This window comes from Alosa sapidissima, chromosome 2 (assembly GCF_018492685.1).
Source record: "Alosa sapidissima isolate fAloSap1 chromosome 2, fAloSap1.pri, whole genome shotgun sequence".
Classification (NCBI taxonomy): Eukaryota; Metazoa; Chordata; class Actinopteri; order Clupeiformes; family Clupeidae; genus Alosa; species Alosa sapidissima.
In genome coordinates, this window is record NC_055958.1 from 40,625,584 (window position 1) to 40,649,783 (window position 24,200).

At 40.2% G+C, this 24,200-nt stretch overlaps 2 long non-coding RNA genes and 1 pseudogene across 3 annotated transcripts; 2 read left to right on the plus strand and 1 right to left on the minus strand.

Annotated features, from left to right (window-relative positions):
• The first annotated feature begins 1,136 nt into the window (after positions 1 to 1,136).
• On the plus strand, positions 1,137 to 14,338 carry LOC121692459. Its single transcript, XR_006025263.1, has 3 exons — positions 1,137 to 1,221; positions 8,222 to 8,225; positions 14,327 to 14,338. It is a non-coding gene; the product is annotated as an uncharacterized LOC121692459 (long non-coding RNA).
• On the plus strand, positions 8,859 to 10,653 carry LOC121692003. Of its 2 annotated transcripts, none has more exons than XR_006025220.1 (3): positions 8,859 to 9,555; positions 10,246 to 10,381; positions 10,612 to 10,653. It is a non-coding gene; the product is annotated as an uncharacterized LOC121692003 (long non-coding RNA). The 2 variants fall into 2 exon arrangements; XR_006025219.1 differs by having other exon boundaries at positions 8,859 to 9,257.
• Positions 14,339 to 21,483: 7,145 nt separating the features above from the next.
• LOC121697612 lies at positions 21,484 to 22,272 on the minus strand (annotated as a pseudogene).
• Positions 22,273 to 24,200: the final 1,928 nt, after the last annotated feature.

The window sequence follows — 24,200 nt, forward strand, 5'->3', positions numbered from 1 at the left end:
AGTTTCCTTTAAATGGTTTAAAAACTACCTCTCTAATAGAACACAGTGGGTAGATGTGACAGGATCAAACTCAGAGCCATTAAGACTAAATAATGGTGTTCCACAGGGCTCAATTTTGGGACCACTGTTGTTTACATTGTATATCAATGACATCTGTGCTTCAATAGAAAATTGTAAAGTGCATTTCTATGCAGATGACACAATCCTTTATGCCTATACACCATCTGTAGAGCAAGCCTTGTCATCTTCAATGTGCATTTGATTGTGTGCAGAAATCCTTGAAAGATCTTAAACTGGTTCTAAAGCAAAGCAAAAACAAAATATATGATCTTTATTAGACAGAGAAAGTGTGACCTTGATGCCTATAACATTTGTTCCCTAAATGGGGCACAAATTGAGCAAGTTTCTCAATACAAATATCTGGGCATTTGGCTAGATAACAAACTAACATTTAGAACACATGTGCTTGATCTCACAAAAAAGGTACAAATTAAATTAGGTGCACTTTACAGGATTAGGTCTTGCTTCTCTTTAGAAAACAGAATGACCATTATTCAAGCAACTATAATGTCAGTCCTAGACTATGGTGACATTGTGTATATGCATGCAGCCCCTTCCACTCTGAAATCACTTGATGCAGTTTATCACAGTTCACTACGTTTTATAACTGGAGATGGGTTTAAAACTCATCACTGTAAATTATACCAAAATGTAGGATGGTCTTCCCTCTATGATAGGAGGGAAAGGCACTGCCTCCTTTTTGTTTATAAGGCATTACTGGGAAAGTTACCTTTATACCTAACTTCTCTTCTGAACATAAAATCAATCTGCCACAATACACGCTCACAGGGTTTTATATCTCTTCAAACTCCTCAAATTAACTCTGAATTTGGTAAATTAGCTTTTACATTTTTTGCATCAAATAAATGGAACAAATTGCAAGAGTTATTGAAATTAGATAGGTTTGTGTCACTAGACCAATTCAAGGGTATGATTGATGATATGGCTGTTGCACAATGTTCTTGCTTTGACTGATATTTTAGGCCTTTTATATCATTATTATTATTTATACATTCCCCTTCTTTTCTTTCTATTTATTATTATTATTTTTATTTGATTTTTGTTATTATTACTATTATTATTATTTGCCTTTTGTACCTTTTATTGTTCTTGTTTTGTTGTTTTGATTATTGTTGTTGTTTTGTAACTCAGGGCATTGCTGTTGCTTGATGCTCAGTCAATTTCTCCCTGAATAAAAAACGGTTGATGATTGATGATAGTGACCAGTATTCTACCATTAGCCCAAGTAGTGACCAGTATTCTACCATTGGCCCAAGTAGTGACCAGTATTCTACCATTGGCCCAAGTAGTGAAAACAATTGTTTGAAAACAATCAACGGTATTATCTTAATATTCTGGCAAGTTTAAAATATGATGGTCGAAAGTGGGCCAGAGATGGAAATCTGATCTCACTATGGGTTTGGTCCCCCTCACTTCTCCTGCACCCCTGCTCCTTCCATTCCCTAGTGTCTCTCTCTCTCTCTCCCTTCCCCCTCTCTCTCTCCTCCCTTTCCATGTTCTCTCTCTCTCCCTCTCCCCCCCTCTCTCTCTCCCTTCCCCCTCTCTCCATCCTCCCTTTCCATGTTATCTCTCTCTCCCTCCTCATGTTCCCTCTCCCTCTACCCCTCTCTCTCTCCTCCCTTTCCATGTTCTCTCTCTCCCTCTCCCTTCCCCCTCTCTCCATCCTCCCTTTCCATCTCAGATGAGGCGGCTTCTGTCTATCTGAACGTTGTCCAGGTTGCAAATTAACACAGTCCACACAGACAGTAGATCACACACACACACCAGACGCGCACACACACACGCAAACACAGACAGACGCACACAGTCATGACTTGGCGGGTGAATGGTGGCCTCTTCTGCCTGAGCCAGCCAACACTGTCTGCTCTTTTCATCTCTCTCTCTCTAATTCTCTCTTTTCATCTCTCTCTCTCTCTCTCTCTATTTCTCTTTTCATCTCTCTCTCTCTCTATTTCTCTCTCTTCATCTCTCTCTCTCTATTTCTCTCTTTCTCTTCATCTCTCTCTTTCTCTCTTTATCTCTCTCATTTCACCAGTGTTTATCTATCCTCCTCTCCTTCTCTCTGTTCACCAGTGTTTATCTATCCTCCTCTCTGTCTTTCGTTTGTTTATTTTGTGTTTTTTCTTGCAGTTGTATTTCTTCCTTCTTTCTCCTTTTTCTCTAATTTTCCTGCATGTGTGTGTGTGTGTGTGCGTGCGTGTGTGTGTGTGCATTAGGAGTGCACTGATTCAGTCAATTTAAACGACTGGATTCAATTCAGGTCTCAAGGTTCGATACATTCACCATACAGCCTATTCAAGTAAGTAAGACTGAACTCAAACTAATCCTTCCATGTGGAAAATCAAAATAAAGTATCAATCTATGCAGGATGTGCTTTATCAAGACTCCTTCCTGGAAATAAAAGTAAAAATAAGAATAAATCAGAATGTCCTTTATCACATAAACAAACGTATTACATAGATATAAACATATCTTTCTTCATATTGAAGAATACTGTAAATCAAAATGTCCTTAATCACATAAACAAACACATTACATACATATAAACATATCTTTCTTCATATTTGAATCACATATACAAACGTACATACATATAAACATATCTTTCTTCATATTTTAATCACATATACAAACATATTACATACATATAAACATATCTTTCTTCATGTTTTAATCACATACACAAACATATTACACACATATAACCATATCTTTCTTTATATTGTCTTGAGTTGTCATGCCATAAAAGCTCAATTAAATGATTTCTTTCAGGTGTGTGTGTGTGCATGCACACATGTGTGTGTGCGGTGCATGTGTGCAGGCGAGCATGCACTTGTGCAAGGGCGCGTGTTTGTGAGCGAGAGAGCTTAATCACAAGCAAACACTACACTAGCCTCTTGTACTGAAGAACCACATTAGCATGGCATGCTAACCTCGACATTAATGCTAATTAACTTTAATTTAGTCATCTGCTTGGATTAAGCATCTAATGGGCTCTGATAATGACACATGCTTTCATAATGTCTTAAACACACACACGCACACACACAATGAAAAACAGGTGCACACGTGTGCCCGCGCACTCTCTCTTTCTCTCGCTCTCTCACACACACACACACACACAATCACAAACAGACATGCAATTTTGTAATGCTCAATTTACAAACACTAACAGGACATTTTGCACTAATGCAACTGTTTCATCAGGCAGATACAACCACTCAAAACGTCCTGTACACCAACTACGTTTTAACAGCTTCAGAACAGGAAGGATTCAAACACACACACACACACACATGCATTAGCTAAATGCGGGATAACTAGTTTTGAAGTGGTTCAGCTGGTGTGCTAAATCCGCAAAGCTGCAGAGCAGATGCAGGAAAAGAAAACACACACACTCCAGCACGCGCACACACACACACACTCACCACCACACACACACACACACATCAGCACCCACATACATACATGCACACACACACCAGTACACACACAAACTGGCACACACACCTTCACAGCATGTTAGCAGATTGGAGAGAGGTAATGTGGTGTGGTACAGTAATTATTGTGTGTGTGTGTGTGTGTGCACCTATTTGTGTGCACAAAAAAACACATTTGGTCTTTTGTCTCAGTCAGTTGGTATCAGCTTGTCATGGTGCAGATAACTTTTGATTTCTATTGGTTAGTTTCAATCAGGCTGCATGAGTGGGGTTTGAAAGTGTGTGTGTGTGTGTGTGTGTGCAGGGGCACTGCTAGGGTTGTATTCCATAGTACGCACCATGGCCCAGGACGCTAAAGCCCCCCCCCAAAACAAAAAAAATGAGCGGTGCCTGGCTATAGGTGTGTCAAGCATTTTAAAAGTTCTTAGATGAGGGAGATTTCCCTTCATATTCGGGAATATTTTTTTAAATTCTGGCTGCTAAACACACCATTTTAACGCAATTATTGACACCATTTTAACGCAGCTCTGGCCATATCGGTTCTGGCTCACATGACGTGAACATTGGTTTAAATGCATTATCGCTTCACTACCCAACACGCGAACAAGGAAAAGAAAAGAACAGAAGAAACCAATGAGATTTGCGATAGGCCTAGAGAAAAGACAGCTATGGTCACCTAACAAGATTTGCTTACACTGCTGTTTGGTTGTCCCAAACTTTGAGATGATCCATACTCTACGCATTAACTGAATCTTATCAATCTTGAAACCTGAACTGCAATGTTCCAAACAGACTGTAGGATGCAGTGTGCAATGGCTAGTCTCACTGCCTTCAGCTAACAACAGTGTGCCTGTGTGTATGTGTGTGTGTGTGTGTGTTCTGGTATTCCTGACCTTACGGGGACGAAAATCTGTTTACAGTCACTTTATGGGGACCAGTTCCACTATGGGGACAAACCAGGTCCCCATAAGGTGAGTGCTGGAGCCATAAGGTGAGTGCTGGAGCCATACTAAAGGTACCTGTGAAGTTTTAAGCATTGGCCCATAAGACACCTTTTTCAGTGAATTTGTGTGTGAGGTGTGTGTGCAGCTGCGCCCCCTTATAGTTTGTAGCTGGTAATTGGATTATGATAAAGAAGAAAGTCGGCAAAGATGGAAGCTGATGAGAAGAATGGTCTTCCAAAAGAAAAAATCAAAACGTGGTAAGTGCAACTGGATGGCAAACAAGTCATTTGTAATTTTGGGTGTGATTATGTTTGTATTTTGACAGTCAAACTTCTAGGTACTAGCTGGCTGACAACAGCCTTAGTAAATAACACCATAAAATGACCATGGAGTATCAAACTGAGTACATAAAATGGAACAAAATGCTAATAAAATTTAAGCTCAGTTACATATATTATGCTATGACTATCTAACTAGCTAGCCTGCAAGCAATATTAAGAATTAGATTCTTAGTCTTGCGTTTGTTAGCTAGCAAGCTAACTCATTTAACATTTCTCAACCAGACATTAGCCAGTTGTTGCTAATTAGCCTATTGCTATGAGAAAGTAAGTGGTGAAGCTGAGTTTGTACAGCAATACTACATTGAAACACAATTATTTTTATTAATGTACCAACAAGAGTTAGTAAAACTTATAGACAGTAGCTTAATTTAGTGTGATCAATTCTATATTCTGTTGCTGTTTGAAAATGTCACAATGAATCAGCCCTATCAATGATGCCATTCATCATGTTAAGTCACATACTGACAAAACATCTAAATTAGAGGTGAAATACATTAATGCAACTAAAGGTAAGGTGGTACTGTATATGGTTTTGTACGCTTAGCCTATGTTCTATGTATGTCGGAGTGAATACAGGTTAGTGTGAGCCATCTTCACCAACCTGAACGTTTAGTGGTAGTGGTCTTAGTGGCTGCGGATTGGAGACAAGACAAAAAAAAAACAGGATACAAGATACTAAAAGAAAATACAGTTGTTGAAAATGTTGTGTTTTACAGGCCGTGGTATATTTGCGAAGGGCCCAATCTGCAAAGGAGATTTTGTTCTTGAGTATAGGGGACATATGATAAGTGATGCAGAAGCTCAAAGAAGAAGAAAAATTCACCATCCAGTGTGTGCTGCATTTATGTTTACTTTCAAATGGAAAGGAAAAACATGGTGGTAAGATTTGAAGTTGTGCCTAACACTCTATTTCCTATTCCATGTCCTACTATATTCTACACCACATTTTATGAGGCTGTGATTTTGTGGTGATGCTTTGTATATACATTAATAATCCTTTCATGTTTCTTAAGTCTTGATGCCTCTACAGAAGATGATACATTTGGGCGGCTGGTTAATGATGACCACTGAAGTTCAAACTCTAGGGTAAAGAGACTTGATGTAGATGGAAAACCACACCTTTGTTTGTTTGCCATAAAAGAAGGGGAGGAAATTACCTATGACTATGGGGGTGATGACTGCCCGTGTTTTCAAAGTATACATCCTCCATTATGGAGGTTAAATACATTACACTAATATTGATGGTAACGCTTTAGAATAACATGTGCTTATTAGGTATTAACAGTGCATAATAAGCAGTTAACAATTCATTACTAACAGTTAGTTAACTGTTGTTATCCTTTAATAACATTAATGTTAACATGCAGTTTGTAATTGTTAATAAGCAGCCTTTTAAGTTACAAGCATATTTGTTAACATGCAGCTTTTAAGAGTTAACAAGCAACTTCTTAATGGTGTTTAAGACAAAGAGGTGGATAACTAATAGAGGTGGATAAGACCTTTCCTACCTATTTGTAGTACATTTTGCAGCCCCCCAATCTAAAGCGAGGACCATGTAGCCTATGGTTCCACAAGCCCAACCTTCTATCTCTATATCTACTGTAGCTATCTAGCTCGGTTAAAGGGGTGGTTCAGGATTTTGGACATAGGACCTCATTTCCAAGTTAGCAAGTGTGATATTTATCAGTGGAGACCTTTTTCAACGCGTTTCACAGAGGCGTTATCAAGCTTTTTAAAAATTTGGGGGTTGTGGAAGTGAAACAATTCTGCCAAATTATAAGTAACTCCCTACAGGGACGTTGTTAGTATTTTCCGAGAGAACTACGACACACATTGACAGTGAAATGCCGCCGCCGTTTGTAAGATCAAATAAGACGTTCTAAATAGAACGTGGTAATTACTGTAAGCTGTTCAGATCTTTTCCAGGTGTCTTGGAGACGTATGTGTGCTTACTGGGCTATGTCTCTATAGTTCAGGACACCAAATTAAGAAGCATTTCTGATTGGGGAAACTATTTAGCCTGGCTAAGGACAACCCAGGCTAGAAACTATTAGCCTAGTTTATTTTCCTTTCAGTCCGCGGTTCAATACCATTCAATCTTGCTGCAAATAAGCAGACGTGTGAAGCACCGGGCATAGAGCATCACAGTCCCGCCCACAGCAGTTTACGGAAGTAAGAATTCAATACAATTTCTCCATTGACAATTGGGGTATAAGCCATAAAAACGTAACCATACATGGTAGACTTAAAACCAGCTACGGCTGTACTAAGCGATTGTATATGCTCATATAGAGGGCGAAAATTCAAGGGGCACTAACCTTGTTTTGAGATAAATGCCTTTTAATCGCGATGTCTTGGATAAGTACTTCATTACCCACAATCCTGAACAATCCCACAGTGATGCCTCTGATTGGTGGAAAGGCCGTTATGATCATAGTTTGAAACTTTGTTAGAGAACATTATTGACAAAGATGGCAGTCTTTTACTGCCTATGGCGAAAATCTTAATGTGAATAAACATTTTCTAGACGAACATTGGTACTTGTATCAACAAGGATTGTGGTTTATATATTACACAAACTTAGTCAGGGCCAATACACCATTAAATAGAACACGGTAAATGCTAGTTTAAACACTTAACTTTGCAGGTAGCCGATAGGCTAATCATTAGCCTTTCACACATTAGAATGTCATTATAATGCTGCTAATATTAGCCTACATGCTGCAGCACAGGTATGAAATATATTATGTTTTAGTGACCTTGTTGTTTCTATGAACATGAATTGTTGTATATAGGTAACATCAACTTAGCCCTGTATATCCTCATTAAGTACTTACAGTTTTGAACTAGCTAGCTAGCTGATAGCAAAAGCTGGATGCTACCAGTAAAATGGTTAGCAAACCGTCCATTCCCCTGTGAATATTTCACTGTTTCAAGGACGAAATCAAGAGTGTCCAAAGGGATGAAAACCACTTTAAATCGGGTCACATTATTGACTGTTGTGTGTCCGAGGGTTAGCTTGTGGGTTTTGTAAGAGCCAGCATGAAGGACAAGACCTACAAATTTGTGTGGTGAGTTTTGCAGGGAGGTTGGTAATAGGGGTCGACCAATTATCGGCCTGGCCGATTATTAGGGCCGATATTTAGCATTTTTATAATAATCGGTATCGGTCATTTTTTCCACCGATAAGCCGATATTGAAATGGATAAAGAATGAAACGTGCTACTTTGTCTGTAAAGCGTCTCTCACTCCCTGCATTTGCTACTCTGTGGTCAAGAGCATTGTCCAGCCCACTACACCGTCTGATTTGTTAGTTAGCACGAATGCAGCCAATCAGGATCGAAGACTGAACACAGACAAAGTTTAGGATTCTCATTGAGACTGGGCTTCAGCTGTACGGAGCTATTTTTTGAAGGTAAGTAAGGTAGCCTACATTGCTGAAGTTGCAATGAATCACAATCATCTACACTGAAGTTACAAAAACACCACGTTGTAAGCTATTTTGATCCGGATCAATAAGTAAAGCATCCACTTCCTTCATTTAGCGAATTCCCGATTGATGCACGTTACTGATGCTGTTTACTAGCCTACAAACTCGGGTGCTGCACGTCGGGAGTTCTCTGCCTCCACCTCGTTCGTTAATTGTGAATAACGGGACACCTCGGCGGACATAGTACAGACAAGTCCTAAATTATGCGATAGCGAACATCAAAAAGTGTAATTGCTCCTTTTTGAAACGGACTGTCAGAAAAGACTACATGCACCCAGGGCCAGCCATGATTTAATCCGACCTGAACTAAATCGCGTCCTGAGCTGACTGATTAACGTGCCTTTTAGGCTCTCAAAAGTGTGGCTTATAGCCTACACATGGACACAAGTATAAGTATACTCTACTAATTGCATGCTTAAATAGCCTAAGAACTATTTTAAAAACAGTTTTGTTAGACTATTCAACCGTAACACTTGCCATCACGCATGCACCTCTTCCTCTCCCTCTCTCGTGCACTCACACACATGATGGCAAAGCATCCTCTTTGTGACAGGTCCCTTAAAGGGGTGATAGAATGATGATATAGGGTATTTTGTGCTGGTCCTTAAGGTCTCTGAATAGGGTGTGTAACATTGGTTGGGCTGAAAATGGCATATGTGCTGTTCTATGCGCCCTAATGCAAGCCTGGTTAAAAGCCCTAGAATGAAACGAGAGGTTTTCTTCCTTTTATGGTATGCTCATGAATATTTAGATAACCTGCGTGCTGATTGGTTGGTTTACAACGAGCGAAGCTCCGGAGCAAAGACGCAAACATGGCCGACAGCACTCACTGAAACAGCCAAGGTGGAAATACTATGGAGACATAGGTGTTGAACAGCATATTTGAGCCTGAATCAGAGGAAGAATCTGAAATAGAGGAGCAACCAGTCGCCCATAGATTGGAAATGACTACTTCAGAGTGGTAAGTTTTGTCATTTACTTGAGTTTGCAACACGTAGCCCAGTTAGCTAGCTGTAATACTCGCACGTTAGTGTCGTAGACTAAGCTAAACATTGCATTAGGTTCGTTTTTAGCATTGTAAGCAACAGAAGTTATTAATTTGCACACAAACAGATGTTTTACAACTTGTACCCTTGTGCAATTTTTGTCAAGATGTCCAGTTAGAAACTAGCTGAAAAGTTTGTAGCCCGTCGTGGGCAGTTCAGGCTATGCTGTAGTGAAAGGAGTGCTGCTTGCAAGGAAAGTACTCGTTTTAGTCAGTAAGTATATTCTCCTGGTGAATAGGTCATCTGATTAGGAGTTACATACATTATTGTAGTGGTAATATGCGATCTTACAACAGGACGTCCAGTTAGCTGGGCACGAGCTCTGTGCAGTTCGTAGGCTATAATGTTATGGCTGAAGTGAAATGAGTAGCCTACTGCTCGCGTCAATGAAAATATTACGTTTGTAACGTCAGTAGGTCTAATGTACTCGTGTAACTACTATCCTGCTGATTAAGTCATCTGATTATCGAGATTTTTACGTTCTTTCCATGTAGTAATGTATGATCTTACAACGGGACGTCCAGTTAGCTGGGCAGGAGCTCTGTGCAGTTTGTAGCCTATGGCTGAAGTGAAACGAGGTCAACGAAAATATTACTAGGCCAATTTGTGTCAATTCAAAAACACTTATTTATCCCCAAGGGGCAATTTACATAGTAGGCTAAAATGGAGTAGAGTACAATAATCAAAAATCCTATAAATATCACTGTTTAAAATACAGTAGGTACATGTAATCTTGTAACTATCCTGCTGACATCTAATTGAGATTATTACCTTCTTTCCATGTAGTAGCCTAATATGTGATCTTACAACTCTGGTAACTAAAACTGGAGACATTTGCTACTTTGTGCTACCTGCTCATTCAAAATTACGAAATAACAGCAGGGAAATTGTTTGTTTTTACAGGTTATTAAAAGAATGACCCAGGTTCCTGAGGAGCTGACCTGAATGACCATCATGTTGTGCCTCTATATTCTTTGCAAAATGCAATGAATATTTACAGAGCTGACCATGGCCGTTTGAGAATCAGAGGAATGGAAAGGTGAGGACAATCTGATACAAGTGTTAGCAGTTACAATATATAAATACAATATTTTTAACCAATACACATTCATTATTGGTTCAGCATATTGCAAAAACACAGTTTGATCAACACCACAAAATGATAAACTTTATTTTTTTTTTCAACAATCGTCCAGTGATACTCTGATGTAAAATATTAAAAAATAAATAGTAAATTTTTTTAGCTTTTCCACCCTGTTCTCGTTGCAGGCAATGAAGTGACTTGGCCTACAGGTCTTTTGTGAGTAGGAGCAGGAGTTTCCTTAGAAGAAGCGTCCGTGTCATGATCCCCTTGTTTGTGGTGCTACGCATATGGAGGGAGCTTCCGGATACTTCAGGGCACTACGTTGGATTCAGACCCCTTTTCGACTGAACCGTGACACATGTTCAGCAACAGCATCCTCCATGGAAGGTCTGTCAAGCTGAGCACACAAGTCCTGGGGCACAGGAATCCGCTGGACGGCATCCCAATAAGGAAGAGTGTCTTTGATGATCTCGAAGAGGACAAGAAAGGACTTATATTGGATACTGTAATACAGTGCATTGTAGGCTGTATACTGTACAATAAACAAATTGTATGGCCCTGAACATTGTGCTTTGTTTACAGTACTGATGATGATTTTGACACCAGAAGCATCAGGTCTAAGACAGCCTGTTGTGTGTGAATCGATAAGTTCTTTTTAGTGCCTATACTGTTGCACATTTTGATTTGTTGTTTGTAATAAAAACATATATTTTATTAAACTTACAAATTGTTTGGCAAGTCTGTACATAGTTTCTCCTTGGCCGTCTTCTGTTGTGGGGACTCAGCATTCTCATTGAAGTGCATGGCTGCTAGATAAAACCTAAACCAAACAACAGAAATGTTGTAACACACGTGAAAGTCACTTTTGCATGCACACACCAAGCTGTTAACTCACAGCAAAAGCATTTGCTAATATTCTAAGCCCCGCAAGATGTCACACTTGGAGCATCTGTTGCTGCCGTTCTTGTAATGTTCTAAAATAAGAACGTGCAAATAAATCCATTGTATCTAGACAACACGGTTTTCAACATATCGACTAGATATCATTTGAATTGATAACGTGAAGTTGTTTCCACTTCTGACGTCAAAAACGTGTGTGTTATATGGGCATTGGTTATATTACAGCTTAGCAACCAAACTATCGTGTTACTCAGCTTCAGTTAGCTATCTTGCTGAGAACATAACCTGTCAGAGATCTCGACAAACATGCATAGTAAAATGTAGGTTAACATGACAACACAGGTTTTATCCGATTGACACACAGGAAAATTAAATAGCCTTGCCAATGAACTAAATCGCACATTCTAATTGCTAGATAAACGTTAGCATGCCTAATAACTGCTTAGCGACAAAATAATACTTACAGCATGCGGTTGTGATGACCTTACGGTCGGAACAACCCCTCGTTTCAGTAACAGCAGCTTAGCAAATCCTGCTTAACTGTACAAGGTTTTGAAGACTGCCTTCGGTGAAATGTTTTGCAAATTAATAATGGAGTGTCAAATTTTGCAGGGATCTTCTGGTAGAAAAACATTATCCATGCCCCTCGAACTTTTGAATCCTTGAGAAGACTATGGAAAGTCTCAGCTTTCTTTGTAGCAGCTAGCCTAAGTTTCAGCCTGGAACACTGCATTTACGACAGTGGCTCATTTTCGATATCCTCGAAGAACTGTCTGCTTCATAATTCCTGTGGAAGTAAACGAGCAGGCAGCTAAACTAGTGTTTGTCTCATCTTCGCTCTCCATTCACGTTCCTGGGCTCAGAGCACCAGTGGGCTGATCTGTATGTAAATTTTGAGGCGTGACAAATGTACAGGCCAGAGCCAAATAAGGTGCCACCTGCGAGTTTGCGTAAACTTTGCAGCTTTGTTTGGATTCGCCCGTTTTATGGCGGGAGTTTCGAATTGTGAGATTTGCATAGGAAGGAGGTGTCGGTGGGGTTTTGAAGTTCTCTGTATGTCCATTTCACCCACTGAACTATCACTATTCATCTATGACAAAGTAAACTCAGTTTTGCATTCTATGACCCCTTTAAAGCCTAATCCTAGATCCATAATCTCTGAAAGTCACTATGTGTTGATATTCTAGCATACCTGGTTTATTAGTACCTCTTTTCAGTCCATTATTATTTGATATTTTTTGTGAAGAAATACATCTATCCCTCATGTTATGTTGGTGTCTTTCTCGTGTCTACTGAGGCTGCAGTGATCACATTCCAACTAAAGGGGCGGGTCTCAGTAATAGGTGCGCTATGTCAGTCAAATGCCTAGGTCTCGCTTGTTTGCGTGCAAATGATCAAGAATTATGATCTATATGCTACACAGAAAACAAACAAATTAAACACCTATCACTGAGCAGGTCAAAATATTTTGCTAGGTCCACTTTCAGATTTGTTGCAAATAGCTACATTTGACCTTGGAAAGGTCTGCGCTCCCTGAGAACGTCATGTCTTCACCATCATCGACACATGGAAATTATAATGCTAACTGAAATAACTCATGAACAAGCAATAACTTTCCAAGACAATATTAAACTATTAAGCCGAGCTAAATTTACAATTGCACTCAGTGCAGATTCGATTTGTTTCGCAAAGCAATTAAAAACGGCCAGCTGCGGGAAGCGATATTTAGAGGAGAAAAATAGGAGACAGGAGAAAAGTAGCTAACAATGTGATGTTTTACCTCGATATTACTGTAAGAGATACACTTTATTAAGAGATACACCATCTATATTAAGAGATACACTTTAGTGTAGCATGTGGTATGTGTTTGTTAGCTAACATTTTCTTATTTTCCTTGGTCATATCGCTGCTCCAGGCAGGCTATGCGTAACAGAAAGTGAGAGAGATAAAGCCCTCAGAAACAACTGATAGGTAGGTCTGCAAAAATAGCACAAAGAGAGGCCAATCACTTGCCTGTCATTCTCTCTCTCTGTCTTCCCACTTTCCCTCTCTGTATCAATCTTGCATAAAATCGACGATAGTCTCACTCCCCCCCCCCCCGATAAAAACCTCTACACGATTCACGTGAATGGCATATCAGTCTCTTCTCCAGCTCTGCATCCCGGTGACACCCAATGACCTAAGCCACCATCAATTCACGCCCTGCCCCCACCTGACGCCTCCTTGCCTGTGCCTGTTGAGGTGTCCACGACCATGGCAGCCTTGACAGGGACATCAAGGAGGTGGTCATCCCCCAGCCCCCACCCCCCCTCAATACCAGTGCATCACTCACCTCCACCATTACAGGCTGTCGTACCCCCCTCCCCCACATGGCGATCACGAACAACGAGGTGACAACGACTTCAGTCAACTGTGGAACTGTGCTCTCTCCAGTCCTGTTCACCCTGTACAGATCTGACTTCTGCTACAACACCGAGTCATGCCACATGCAGAAGTTTTCTGACGATACTGTAATTGTGGGGTGTATCAGGGACGAGCAAGAGGAGGAGTACAGGAGCCTGGTGGAGGACTTTGTGCAATAGTGCAAACTCAATCACCTTCAACTCAACACTTCAAAGACCAAGGAGATGGTGGTGGATTTCCGCAGGTCTAAGCCCGCTTTGCTACCAGTCTCCATTGATGGGGTCAATGTGGAGGTGGTAAGCACCTACAAGTATCTGGGTCTCCACCTGGACAATAAACCGCACTGGTCAGCCAACACTGACGCACTACAAGAAAGGGCAGAGCAGGCAGTACTTCCTGAGGAGGCTGCGATCCTTCAATGTGTGCAGCAAGCTCCTCAGGATGTTCTACCAGTCTGTTGTTGCCAGCGTCCTCTTCTATGCAGTGGTATGCTGGGGAGGAAGCACAAAAAAGAAGGATGCTGGGCGACTTGACAGGCTGGTAAGGAAAGCTGGCTTTGTCGTGGGAGCTGGCCACTCCACAGCACTTGTAAAGCAGAAGAGCCTGATCAGCTGGAGACTTCGCTCACTGCCTTGCACAACAGACAGACTGAGGAGGTCATTTGTCCCCATTGAACTGTTCAATGCTTCACTTAAGGGAAGAGGAGAGATAGACTTCTCTGCATAGTCTGTCTCTCCACCCTCACCATGTTTGGGTACTGTCTGGGCACTAGCCACTTTTTACCACGGTCTTACTGCCTCACACAGAGCACCTTGCCTTACTATGCACAGAGAATCAAAGGCTCAGTCCCTGCCTCAGTCATTGCAAGCACCTCTTGATTAATCACCCACTATGTGGATACTGTTTTTATAATAAGATTAAGTGTTATTTGTATTTTAGTATATTCTTTATCTTCTACTGTCCTTATTGCTTACTACCATGTTTTATCTATCAACAAAGCTATAATTAAACATAAATTCTTCTATACTGTAATAAGACTGCATGTACAGCACTAGGTCCCTATAAATCACAATCACATTGGTGTGAATTATGGAAATTATATGTTAATGAGGTCCCCATCAGTCACGTTCATCCATCATTTTACAGGTCCTCATTAAACACAATACAAACATTACTTCATCAATTGAAATATTTAAAGGCGAGTATAAGCTAACAAAGCTTTGGATAGTCTACCTGATTTTTTTCAGACCTCCAGGTCCTTTAGAAATGGTGGTCCCCGCAAGTGATGTTCAAAATTACAGTCCCCGTAAAACATATTAACCAGTGTGTGTGTGTGTGTACAGGATATTTGGGTGCCGAGTGTGGGTGAGAAGAGAGAAGTTTGCTCAAATCCCTGCTGGTCTCCACTGAATCCTTAAATAAGGATTTAATTCATTACTTTTACACTGTTCCTGTTACCCCATCACTTCTCACACACAGAGAGAGAGAGTGCGTGTGTGTGTGTGTGTGTGTGATAGCCTACTGTAAACATGTATGAGACTGCGTGCCCCACTGCCAATCTCAACACACACAGAGTTAAAGTAAACACACTGGCCTGTCACTCTCTCCACCACACACACGTCTGCTCAGCTGGGTGCTCACTGCCGCTGTGACACACACATACGCTCACACACGCTACACATACACACACACACACACGCTACACAAACACACACACACTCTCTCTCCGTCCTCAGCATACACGTGTGTGTGTAGCGTGTGTGTGTACGTGGGGAGGATGGCCAAGTGTTTTTGTGCTAAAATGGCTTTAGTTTCAGTGTTTATTGTTTATGTTTAACATGTAAAGAAAAGTAGAAAATATATTGTTTATGTTTACACGTAAAGAAAATAAGCCTCACAGTCATGTCCCTCCGGTTATGGCGATGTGAAATATACACTGTTGCCAAAGCAGCTGAAGGTCCCTCTCCTGAGAGGATAGCCATTTTTTATTTCATTTTTGTTAAGGACTTTAAAGTTGGGGGAGATTTTAAATGTACAGTTTTTTTTACAGAATTTACAGTTTTTTTTCCTTTTGGTAACTCTCTATACTCTTCATAGTGAAAGAGAGAGTGTCCTCTGTAATACTCTGCACAGTGAAAGAGAGAGTGCTTGTCCGTCTCAACCTCTTCAGTGGTCCCTGAGCCTGGTCTGGGTCATGAAATGCCTTTGCTTTGTATCTCTGACAGAAAGGAGGAAATACTCAATTTGTAATCTCTTTACAGGGTTAGAAAGAATTTCATTTTACTTGCTTGTAGCTTGGTTCCCTCGATCTCTGCTGCTTCCCCTTCACTCTCTCATTCTATCTCTCTCTCTCTCCCTCTCTGCTGCTTCCCCTTCACTCTCTCATTCTATCTCTCACTCTCTCCCTCTCTGCTGCTTCCCCTTCACTCTCTCATTCTATCTCTCTCCCTCTCTGCTGCTTCCCCTTCACTCTCTCATTCTATCTCTCTCCCTCTCCCTCTCTGCTGCTTCCCCTTCACTCTCTCATTCTATCTCTCACTCTCTCTTGCTCTGCTATTAAGGCTTTCTGGTCAGCAATACATGCGCGTACATACACAATGTGCTTTATGGTCAGCAATACATGCACACAATGTGTGTGTGGTCCACAGTACAGAGTTAAACATGTACACCAACAGTTCAACAGCTGATGAACTCCTCAGGTCATTAAATTTGGACAAAGCGCACACAGACTCTCTCTCTCTCACACACACATGCACACAGACTCTCTCACACACACACACATACATACACGTCGCACATACACATCGCCTTGGTCAAATCCATGGATTCATGACTTAAGTAAACAGCCGGAGAGAAAGGAGTGTGTGTGTCAGCTGGCGGCAGAGGGAAGAGCTTTGTGTGCAGAGTACAAACACACACACACACACACACCACACACACTTTATGTGCAGAGTACACAATCGTTTATTTTCATCCTTTCTTTTTCACGTCGCGTACAGACACACGGGATGGATGGCCTTTTCTGTGCCAGCCTACACATACACACACACACTTACACATACACATACACACTTACACACACTCACTCACACACACACACTCACTCACTCAACTCTACACATACCCAAACAAAAGTGAAAATAGTGTCATTATTTAAGTAAACCGCACCCCATGAGCCTGGTGATTGAATGAGCTCTTTCTGTGAGTCTTTTGTGTTTGCATTTGTGTGTGTGAGACAGATTTATGTTGACAACTTTTTCTTTTTCAAAGCGCTTAAAGGCCAAGATATATGATCTTTAACTCACCCTCAAGATACAGATGGACACACACACACGCACAGGCACTAAGGTAAGGTACATAGACATATGTGTGTGTGTGTGTGTGTGTGCACATGCAAAACTGTCTCTTTCTGGAGTGAACACACTGTGATCCTATCCTTACTGTTTTTAAACTCAGTTAACTCCTGATATTGTCTAAAACCTAAACGGGCATGTGTGTGTGTGTCTAAAAGCTAAACGGACTGGCGTTGTGTGTGAAAAAAATGTAGCAACCTAACACATGCAGTAGCAACGTGACCTAGCACATGCAGTAGGAATGCAAACTAGCACATGCGATAGATGGATAGATATATAGGTAGATAGATAGATAGAAAGATAGATAGATAGATAGACACTTTATTGATCCCCAAGGGGAAATTCAAGGTCTCAGTAGCATACAGATATCAGACACAACATGCACTTACAGCGGAAATGGTAAATATAAGTGTATACATATAACAAAACTCCACTGTACAATAGAGACAGGAGAAGATAAGAAAAACTAACAAACCTAAATACTATGCTGTCTCATATAGATTGAGCCAAAACCGGTTTCAGACATAGACTTCTCTAAACCAGTCACAAGGAGAGCAGCACAAAATTCAGCCTATTCACACCCGTGAAATCTTGGCAGTATCACCAACCAAACTATTACAGTCCTTGAAGGTAAATCAGAAATATTAGATAAAAATACTGTATTCTTCATCAGGAGGATTAACTATTAACGTTTTTCATGTGACGTATTCTAGGTTCTATAGCTTTGTTTACATCCACCTGGTAGGCAAGGGACAAGTTGAATCCATTGAACATCGTTGTCTGCAGCTGCCTCTCAGTAGGCTACATCTCTGTATTTCAGCAATGTCAACATTTCAGGCATCAATAAAGGTGATGATGAAACGTTATCCGATTGTTCAATATTTGATAGCCTGTCACAGGAACGTTATTTCGCTAAAAATCGCCCTGATTTGGTGCATTGATCTGTATCGATAACGTTATGGGAGAACCTGTAGCCTAATGGTAGCCTAACTTTTTTTCTCTGTTCAAAACTCGGTTTACACGAAGACGATAGACTTTCTTAGAAGCTGTGAAATTTGGCCAGAAAGGAACATGTCTTCCCTCTGAAAGTTGACACAAAATCAAACAATATTTGATCATTTAACTTCAACTGAACAGCGACAGGTTTTGGTAGGCAGTATCAGCAGACGTTAAAACGGTAGCCTAACGTTAGTTATAGCCAGCGTCAGTCAGCATCATTTAGCCTAACATTAATGGCGTAAAAGTCATGATCCTGTAACATATTATAACATATAACAGTCATGGCTTATTCGAAGACGATCTGCATGGATATAACCACCCAGAAAAACTCAGAATGTGAGTGATAAAGTTAATTAATTGTAGGCTATGAAACTTTTTATTAGTTACACGTATAGCATCGGCTATATTAGGCTGTTATGCTAGCTCAGCCTTTAACTATGCTGTTATTTTGGTCATGTACGGCTTGATTAAACGGGTAAAGATAATTCATAAACTGCTTATTTCTTTCATGACTGAAGCAGTAGCCTAGGACCTAGGGTTCAACAGTGGTGTTTGAGGTTGCTGTGTTAAGTTGTGTGTGATCGCTAAACAATTCGGTCAAATCAGTTTATTTTGACATACGGGAGTTAGCCTAACTGACCTGTAGGTTATAGCACATAAGCCTATTCTTTTTTCATTTATTATCATTTGTTGTGATTATATAATCAAATGACACTCATGATAACTTGAAATAGAAGGACAGAAGATAAGTGATTGATGCCCATAAGCACGAATTTCACGAGACAAATTAGAACAAACTGTTCCGGTAAAAATATTTTTGCCACGTTTAAAATGCTGCACTTTTTCCCTTCATAGCCTATCTCTGGCAATTCATTTCTGGATGACTGTAGAAAGTTGTATTTTAGCCTACGTCTTCGTAGACACTATAGGCTACACCATTAGGCCATTTTAGGAATAAAAGACTTCAAGCTGCTAACGATCATCCTCCACAACCATGAGGATAGGTAGGCTAAACGGTCGTTAGTCGCCTTTTTGCTTCTTATTGTAAAACCAACTGTTAGGGCCTACACAAGTGGTCGGCATCCCAGAATATTTGATATTAAAATTTCAATTTTGAAGCTATTTGTAACTATGTGTAGCCTATTCAACCCGACTGTTGTAGGCTTGCCTACCACAGTGCCTTGCCTACCATTCTTGCCTACCACTCTAGTCAAACGGTGACATAACATTAGAACGGAGGTGCAAAACCTTAATAGACAACAGAATAGTTTAGTTATTGTGGTTCTACTACCTTAACATCCCAGGTTGTGCACTGTTTACAACTATGAGTCTGCACATTGATAGCGAAACTGACAGTGCATCTGAAACTGAGCTGCAGGGAGAGAACAGCGATGGCAGATTTGGCCTGCACACAGCTATGCAGGTGATTTGGCCTGCACACAGCTATGCAGGTGATTTGACCTGCACACAGCTATGGAGGTTACGCATAGTAGTGATTTGCATAGAAGTGATTTGGCCTGCACACAGCTATGGAGGTTATGGATTGTAGTGCACCAGCAGAGGTGCCATGGATGTTCCAATGCCGCTTACATATTTATTTAATGAGAGATACTGTTCCCTTTTAACACCTGAACTTGAAAGTCAGCTGGATAATCTAATGTAGTCTATTCCATCGTTATTTAATGTGTCCAGTTGCAGTTGAAAGTCAGCTGGATAATCTAATGTAGTCTATTCCATCGTTATTTAATGTGTCCAGTTGCAGTTGAAAGTCAGCTGGATAATCTAATGTAGTCTATTCCATCGTTATTTAATGTGTCCAGTTGCAGTTGAAAGTCAGCTGGATAATCTAATGTAGTCTATTCCATCTTTATTTAATGTGTCCAGTTGCAGTTGAAAGTCAGCTGGATAATCTAATGTAGTCTATTCCATCTTTATTTAATGTGTCCAGTTGCAGTTGAAAGTCAGCTGGATAATCTAATGTAGTCTATTCCATCGTTATTTAATGTGTCCAGTTGCAGTTGAAAGTCAGCTGGATAATCTAATGTAGTCTATTCCATCGTTATTTAATGTGTCCAGTTGCAGTTGAAAGTCAGCTGGATAATCTAATGTAGTCTATTCCATCGTTATTTAATGTGTCCAGTTGCAGTTGAAAGTCAGCTGGATCATCTAATGTAGTCTATTCCATCATTATTAAATGTGTCCAGTTGCAAAAAGATCCAGGAGAGGATTCAGGGACAGTCCTCTTGCAAGAGGGAGCGGCAAATCACTGCCAGTCAAGTTCATGATGTGAAATGCAAAACAGCTCAGGCTAGTGTAACATCAAAGAGTATGGGGTACACATCCACTAAAGGTACAGCAGCTACATCTTGGGGTAGAGACAATGAAGATAAGGCAAGGGCAGCATTTATTTCAAGTCAGACAGCCAGTCATGATGGCCTTCAAGTTTATGAAGTTCACTGCAAAAAGTGACATCTTACCAAGTGTTATAATCTTATATTAAGATAAATCTAGTTAGTATTGTTTTTAGTATAACAATACTTTGAGCATAATTGTAAGATTATTTGACTTAAAATAAGTCAAAATCTTTTTGACATAAGACATAAAAAACAAGCAAATTTATCTGCCAATGGACCAAGAAAATGTACCTTAATTTAATATACCTTAAATTTTAAGATATATTTTCTTAATCCCTTGGCAGATAAATTAGCTTGTTTTTTATTTCTTAAAATAAGTCAAAATCTTCTTAAATTAAGTCAAGTAATCTTACAAGAAAGCAAGAATCCTTATACTAAAAACAATACCACTAGATGTTTTATCTTAATATAAGATTATACCACTTAGTAACACATCACTTTGGTGGTATATCCCAAATATGCCCACTTAGGAGCAAGCCCAGATGGGTTGGTCCATTGCAGGTGCTGCCCTCCTAAAATATGCCCAGCAAAATATCCACATGCGACTCTAAGTCAGGCAGTAGGTAGGCAAGATTTTTGCCTCCAAGATAACATAATGAGGAGCAGGAGAGGAGGTCTACAGAAGCAAGTAGCCTGGTTTAGGTTATTATGGTTGTTAGTAGAAAAACTGATCCAACATTTCAGCAACGGTCTGTTATTGAGAATTAGCAGACCACCAAACGTTGGGAAGGCCCATTCAAGTGAATGGAGCATTCTGCAGCATTATGAAGAGCCGTGTAATAATGAGTTTTATTTAGCCTAGCTTACAGGATATTATTTAGCGTCTAAGGGTTTTTTTTTTCAAAAGTGATGGGGGTGATTGCGTTACACCTGAGGTTGCCACTGTTTTAATAGCTTCAGCATTATATACAGAGATAATAGCACAAGTTCAACTTTTCAAAAAGATAAACATACCCCACCACCAACTCATGCTCAACCAGTTTTGATCTCACTCTAAATGTGTTTTTTCTCCTGTGTGGCTTATCTTGTGTATTCTGAGAGCAGACCTTTGTCCAAATGCCTTTCCACATTCAGAACACTAATGTGGCCTTTCTCCAGTATGGGTCATCTGATGCTTCTTGAGATTAAACATTTGGCTATAGCTTTTTCCACATTGAGAACACTGATATGGCCTTTGTCCAGTATGGGTCTTTTGATGACTTTTGAGATGACACATTCTGCCGAAGGTTTTTCCACATTGAGTACACCGATGTGACTTTTCTCCAGTATGTATCATCTGATGTGTCTTGAGATCATCCTTTCGAGCAAAGTTTTTTCCACACTGAGAACAAGGATATGGTTTTTCTCCAGTATGGGTCTTTTGATGCTTCTTGAGATTAGACATTAGCCCAAAGTGTTTTCCACATTGAGAACATTGATGTGGCTTTTCTCCAGTATGGATCATCTGATGACTTTTGAGATGAGACATTCGGCCAAATGCCTTTCCACATTGAAAACACTGATGTGGCCTTTCTCCAGTATGGATCATCTGATGTGTCTTGAGATCAGACATTTGACCAAAGTGTTTTCCACACTGAGAACAACGGTATGGTTTTTCTCCAGTATGGATCATCTGATGCTTCTTGAGATTAAACATTCGGCTATAGCTTTTTCCACATTGAGAACACTGATATGGCCTTTGTCCAGTATGGGTCTTTTGATGACTTTTGAGATGACACATTCTGCCGAAGGTTTTTCCACATTGAGAACACTGATGTGACTTTTCTCTATGAATCATTTGATGATCCTTGAGATCAGACAGTTGCTGATTTGCAGCAGCAGGGAGTTCATCAAATGTTCCCGAACGCTGGGATTCATCGTGTTTCTCTCTAGTTGTCTGGCAAGAGCGCTTCTGACACTCTTTGTTTTGTTGTTCCTCAGAGCGCACTCTTTTGTTAGCATGGATCATTTGAATGTCTCCTGCAACATTACAGAAAAAGAAACTCGTTATCTTATTGTCAGAATATCTAAATCAGTCGTTTATATTAGTGTCACTTTGTAATTATTATTATTATTTTAAATCATAATACAAACTGTTTAGAATCTCACCTTTTGGAAAATGATCTGTGTTATTGTATTCCATTGAATGAGATATTTCTTCCTTTTTAATTTCCTCAGATGGTGACATGAATATTTCAGTCTTAGATTCAGGATCCAGTCCAGGCTCTTTTTTCTGTTTCTGAGTTGTAAACAGATACTCTTGTAGGAAATCATCACATTCTTCTTCTTCACTCTCCTTCTTCACTGCTGTGAGCTGGTCTGATGATTCATCTGCCATTTCAGACTTTGGTTCTTTTTGCAAAAGTATTCACATCAAAAAGTCCTTAAATACAAGAATAAATAGGCAGATGTTTATAGTATCAGTGCATCCCAATGTCTTCCTTAAAATGTGACTTAAATTTTGAGGCCCCAGTGTGTTGTGTTCATATAGTCCCTTTGCCTGCCCCAATAGCTGCTAGGATCTAAAGCTAACCAATCAGCTACAGGGACTGGAATGCAAATAAGAACAAAGGATTGTGGGAGGGACTTCCATTTGAATGGTCGTTACTTGCACGTCTGATGGTCCACAGGTGCGCATGGCCATAACTCAAATAGCACACACTCCACAAAGGAGGGCGGGTGGGGTGGAGGTGTGAAGTGGTTGTGGGGGTGGGGTGGTCAACTGAATAAAACTTCTATTCCACCTGAATGCAAACATACAGTATATGAAGCATTCAGGTGGAATAGAAGTTTTATTACATAAATGATGAGTATAAGTTTCCCAATTACTGTAGTATGTGTTCTAATTGTGTAACTAGCTATGAGGATAAAGGTAGTAGTAAGATTAAATGTGAGGCAGAGTGTTATCTCTTAACACTTATCTGTTAACACTTGATATCACCCAAAAATAGACCCTATGCTGATAATGACTGTATGAGGGTACTGCTCAAGAAACGCAGGTTCTCTATTGCAAGTGACCTTTTCTAATGTGTTTTATCTCCTAGATATAAGTAGATATGACATGTCTTGAACTTCAATTGTGAATGTTGGTGTAGGCAGAGTGTGTAATATCTGCACCACAATTCCAGACATTTACCCCTGTTAAGTCTGTAAACTTTTCTATTTGTATGTGGTTTCATTTGGCTGTAGAGTGACTAAATTCAAGATGGCGGCGAAAGGTAAACTTCCTTAAGGTAGCCTACTGTCTGTATACATCGTCTTGTAAATAAACTACCAGTGCTTTTTCAAAGTTCTCAATGTCTCGTTTTAAATGTCAGGGCCCTCGGAAGTCTACCAAGTGTGGAGCTACTTTGAGCCTCGTAAATGGTGTAAAACAGTAATTTATTTGCATGGGTAGACCGATGCCCGTGGCACCCTCTTTGAAAACCTGTTGGTAGCATCGGCTAACTAGCGCCAGATTTCGGAGTGCAGGGGACAAGACGACATGAGCTGTGAGACATACGTTCACACTTGGAATTCTCCTTTCAGCTACTTTGTTTACAATATTCCCAGGCTTCAACCAGTGCTGCTTTTCATTCAGACTTATATTATGCACATTTATTTATTTGAGTGTTTTTCATGATTGTGTTGCTATTTCTTTTCCCTGTTGGCTTTGATTGATAACTGAGGTGAATCAAATCTGAGGAAGGTTACGTTTGACATTGCTATGAATAACAATGTCAGTTG